We start from the raw sequence: 5,745 nt of genomic DNA on the forward strand, positions 1-5,745 counted from the left end.
CTGAAACTCTGTGACAAACTCAAGAATCTTACTGCTAGTGTGATATATTCCTTTCCTAGGACTGCCATAACAAAATTCTGCAAAGTAGATGGCTTTAAACAACAGAAAGTTAGTCTCAGTTTTGGAGGTGGTGGTTCAGCATCAGGGTGTCAACTGTTTTGATTCCTTCCGAGGCTTTGATGGAGATCTGTTCTACTCTTCTCTCCAAGCTCCTAATAGCGCAAGGGATTACTGAGTTTCTACTGCAGCAACACATGGCGTCCTTCATCTCTCTCTCTTTGTCTCTGTGTATCTTCTCTTTTATAAGAGCACCAGTGTGACTAACCCTATTCCAATGCAATCTCATATTAATCTAATTGATAACATCTTCATGGACCCTATTTACAAAGAGAGACACATTCACAAGCATAGGCGTTTGGACTTCAACTTATGTTTGTGAGGGACACAATTCAATCCATAACAGGTGAGAACCCTGCTTTGTGTATATTTGAATTAAACTTTCAATGATTTGTTCTGAAATCAATATTCTTTGTCCAGTGGGAGCGAGTTCAGATGTCCTCTGCAAAGGTATAACTTAAAATTACACATTCAAAATATCTGCCTATTCTGAAGGTCATGATTTAAAAATGAGAATTTTTACAGATTTAAATTCTTCCCAATCTGGACTCTTCCCTTTGGATAATTTGACCTCAGGTTATACTTTTGTGATTTTTCTCCCCTGAGGACCTGGTCCTGTAAATCCTATTTTACATGGGTGATTATTCTCATAGTATCTGTGAGATGCAGAACCTACTCTCAGAATTATGATTAAGGTTCCAAAGAATTTAATGATGGAAACGTCACCCTTTGAGGTGTGTCAATTAAATGAGTTGACAATATTTGTTGTAGTTCTAATGTAAATAAAATGCCCCAAATCTCTTAACTTGCCACCGAGACTGCTTGCCTATGTGAGTATTTACATGGCTGTTTTTTTCAGGAATTAAAATGTTGTAAAAAGCATAATGAAATATTAAAATGAGATTATTCTCCATCCTTCAGGCAAATCAAAATTTAACTATGCTGTAAAAACTCAGACCAGTGTAACGGATTGAGTATCAAAGTGTTTTAAGGGCTATTTTACTTCTAAACTACAAAATGTAAAACATTTTTCTAAACTATTCTCAGTCCTCTCTCCCCAAAAATTTACTTTTTATTTATTTTTTTAGCCTCATACGACTTATTTAACATTTGGATTTTTAGAACAAATTGTGCCAGCATTTGGGTTTTTGACTGCTTATAATGAAGATTCAGACTTCTTTTGGTTAGGGGACAATTTTCATATTTCTATTAGAAGTCCCAGTAATTTAAAAGGTAAGAATTTTATGAAAGATTAAGACAGACTTCCTGAAGCATGGAAAGTTTGGCTACAGAGAAACATTTCTAGTTCAGGTGATGGTGCATGTACTGTCTTATTCTCTGTGTTCAAAGAGACGGCATCAGTGTGTGAGGCTGTTATCTTTTAGGACAAGGGAGAAGGAACAACAATCCAGAACTTAGAATGAATGACTGTTTTATTATGCAGGTAACCCAGGAAGTGTTTTTACACATAAGAGTCTTCACTAGGGTTTATGTTATGCAGGAGTACATTCATAGTGTGATTTGGAAAGTCATAGTCTTTTAAAAAGTTCTCCTGAGTGATTTTGATAAAAAGCCATGTTAGAGGACATTTGTCATAGATAAAAATATGCAGGTTGACTTAATTCCGTAAAACCTTTTTGGGTATTTTCACAGTGTAAAGATCTATAGTACATTTACTTCCTCTGAGATCAGTATTCTTAGAAACTAATTTCAAAGGTATTTGGGGGTTATTCTAACAGAGATTTTTAAATCTCATATAGGATCAACGGAATTGATCTGTAATTTGTTAATAATTAGAGCATAACGTAAATCTGTAAACCTTGAATGAGTGACTTTCAAGGACCTAAGATGACACTTATGCAATTAGGTTATTCAATTTGTAGGAGACATAGGTTGGGTAAGAAGAGGACTGAAATTGATCAGTAGACTTAGCAAATAGAAGGAGTTTTTATAAAGAAGAACAGAGAATTGGGTTGCTTGCTTGAAATAGATATGGAGTAGATGGATTAATTACGTAAACAAAGGAGATACTACAATGTATAAATATAGAGAGGAAAATTGTTACTGTAGGAAATGGAGGGGACAATTACAGGAGGACTATTTTAAGAGTGATAAAGAGATGGCACCTAGTGCACTCAGAGAGGGTTTGGTCATTAAAAAAAAAACAGAAAATTCATGTATTGTGAAGAGGAGATCCAGCAGAATTATGACATCAGATATTGAAGCAAATGTCAATAGGAATTTCAAGAGTAACTGAATCTCATTACTAGGATTATTTTAAAAGAAATCAGGCTTGGTTAATATTGAAGATATTTATGATATAGTTCGTGTATGTGTATGTGTGTGTGTGATGATTTTCTTTTTTCCTTGGAATCTCTTCTCTCATCTTTTTCACTCCTGCACACACAGCACCAGCAAAAAAGTAAACTGTTTACAACAAAAATTGTATCTTTCCATGTTTTATTCATGCTCATATAATTATTTTTATTTTGTTTTATGATACTATTATACATAGTTTTATGCTTATTTCTTTGTTGTTCAGTAGTGCCTTGTCAGTGACATCTTTCAAAATTGTGAAATATGTACATTGGGGATTTCAGTTATTAGTTAAAAAGATTCTGCCATTCCTAGAATGCAGAAAAACATCTCATTTACTAACATGAAAGTGAATATTAAATAAATCTTCCTTTACTTTTATATTAAAATTTTATTGTATTTATAGTTGATTTTTATTAATACTACTAACTATATATACACAATTTTGTTTTCTATCAGTTGTCTCGAGTTCATGTGGTAACCCTAATTGCTTCATAGTCCGCTCTTTTGCCATATGTTTCGAAATACTTGTTTGTCTTTCATTACTTGATAAGATTGCTGAGGTTATGGACCATATTTTAATCAGCCTTATATTCCTGAAATATTGTACAGGACTGAAACTCGATAAATCATAATACCTATTTGTTGCATGAATAAATAAATTATCTGGAGATTTCATAAAGTCACTAGTTGCCATTATATTTACAGGTAAATTTGTCCTGAAGTCTGAAATAAGGACATATAGAAGAATATATGGAACAACAAAACAGTGTGACTGAGTTTGTCCTCTTGGGGCTCACTCAGAGTTTCCAAGGCCAGAAAATATTATTTGTTGTGTTCTTGCTCATCTACATTGTGACAATAGTGGGCAACCTACTTATTGTCTTGACTGTGGTGGTCAGCCCTACACTGGATACCCGTATGTACTTCTTTCTTGGCTACTTACCACTTATGGATGCTGTTTATTCTACTACAGTTACCCCAAATAAGATTATAGACTTAGTCTATGAGAAGAAAACCACCTCTTTCCAAGCTTGTCTGACCTAGCTTTTTATAGGACACTTATTTGGTGGTTCTGAGATTTTACTTCTGGTGGTCATGGCCTGTGATCGCTACGTGGCTATCTGCAAACCCCTGGGTTATATGATGATCATGAACCAACGGTTGCGTGTTCTGCTGCTGCTGGTGACTTGGGTTGGAGGTTTTGTGCATGCAGTACTTCACCTTCTCCTTGTTTACCACCTTCCCTTCTGTGGTCCCAATGTCTTTGATCACTTCTGTTGTGACATGTACCCCTTATTAAAACCTGTCTGCACTGAAACTATGTCATTGGTCTCACCGTGATCACCAGTGACGGGGCAGTATGTGTGGTCATTTTTATGCTGTCACTCATCTCCTATGGAATCATTCTTCAGTCCCTGAAGAACCTTAATCAGGGACGGAAGGGCAAAGCCTTAGCCATGTGGGCTCCCACATCACTGTGGTGGTCCTCTTCTTTGTCGCTTGTATTTTTCTGTATGTGAAACCTCCTTCTACCTTACCCATTGATAAATTCTTGGCTGTGTTTTGCATTGTTTCACCCCTATGTTGCATCCCTTTATCCATACTCTGAGAAATGTGGAAATGAAAAATTCCATGAAGAAGCTCTCTACCAGAAAAAGAAAATGAGGGGACAGGCAAATGCATCATCTACTTTCAATAAAGAACTGTCCCTTCCAGGAAAACAAAACAAAACACTGAATTCCATTGCTATCCTGTCGATTACAGGGAAACTGTGTGCAATTATTTAATTGTGGTAAATATTTCCTTATGTCATCATGATTGTGCATGATGCAAAATATTCATTAGGATACCTCTAATGATTAATTTCGTTGAAAATGTATTTTTAAGATTTTCATTTCCTAAGAAAATTAACATACTTTTTTTTGGTGTAGAATAGTTCTCTTGAGTCTATAGATTTAGGTTCTATGCGATGACTTATGCTACAGCTAATGCCAGAAATCTATTTTAGTTGATGGAAGGTTTTCTCATGTCTCTTTTTTAAATAAACCTAATCCTTTTTTCACAATTAATAGTGCTCATTGCTGATTTCAGAATAATACATTTTGAAATATGAAAACGTTTCCTTTTACCCCATACAAACATGGCTCCTATTACTTAGAAGCTTATATATTTATTTTTATATCTGCAAAATATTTTCAATATGTAGTTTTGCTTATATTGGTTAGCATGTTACGGTTTGGCTAAACATGTGAAAAGAATGTGAATGAACAAGGCAGATAGGCAGAAAAATGACTCAGTCTTGCTTCTTTCTCCAATTGGAAAATCATCTCCTGAAGTAGAGCAGCTTTGTTTGGTGTTATATTTTCATAAAGGTGATTTATGTATCTTCCAAGGTCATTTAAAATATCTGATGAAGACTTTGTTATTTTTCAGTATCCCATCTCCTTCTTGCTCATAGTGTTTCATGGTCTTGTAAAAGGTCCTAAACAAACAAACAAAAAAAACCCCGTTGCCGATTTTGACTCATAGGGATCCTATAGAACAGAGTAGAATTGCCCCATAGGGTTTTTCTTTCAGGAAGTGAACGCTGCATTCATTTCATGCAACAATAGAAATGGAAATCTTTGCCAGAGGTTCCATTTTATTCTGAAAATTGTATTTATGACTATGATAGACTTCCCCGTGCCACATTCTTTGCTATACATCTGTATGTAGTATTTTGTTTTTATTAAGGAATTTTGTTATGCTGCTCAATCTTTTAGTGAATGACACTCTGACATCACCCATGATATAAAGAGTGCTCATGATGTCATCTTCTTGTGTCTCTATGAAAGCCCAATGAACTTCCACTACAAATAGCATGCATCTTGTCACTGTATCAGGGAATTTTTGAATCTCACCTCTTAGTGTTCATCACTGGGTGGCAGTATTCGGCTTCTGCCAGTATCCCCATCTGCATATGCTCATATAATAGACATTTCCAAAGTTATCTGAGCACTAGGATTATGGCTTTCTAGTGCAAAAGCTGTACAAAAAAAAAAGAAGATAAAAGAAGAATTGATACATTTGAATTGTGGTATTAGCAAAAGATATTTAACATACCATGGACTGCCCAAAGATTGCAATGAATTAACTGACTTTGAGTACTAACGTGTCTAAATTTTATCTCACAGGACTGTGATAGTATCCTAAGTCAATCCTTGAAGAAAAATGTAAATATATATTCACTTCTTTCTGCATATAACATTACTCTAATTCTAAACGTTCGTTTGGAAGCAGAACAATATGGAAACTGCATTTAAATTTTGA

At 34.8% G+C, this 5,745-nt stretch overlaps 1 pseudogene; it reads left to right on the forward strand.

Annotated features, from left to right (window-relative positions):
- The first annotated feature begins 2,067 nt into the window (after window positions 1–2,067).
- On the forward strand, window positions 2,068–4,101 carry LOC100675997 (olfactory receptor 4A15-like; annotated as a pseudogene).
- The last annotated feature ends 1,644 nt before the right edge of the window (window positions 4,102–5,745 follow it).

The sequence above is a fragment of the Loxodonta africana genome, chromosome 7 (assembly GCF_030014295.1).
Source record: "Loxodonta africana isolate mLoxAfr1 chromosome 7, mLoxAfr1.hap2, whole genome shotgun sequence".
Lineage (NCBI taxonomy): Eukaryota > Metazoa > Chordata > Mammalia > Proboscidea > Elephantidae > Loxodonta > Loxodonta africana.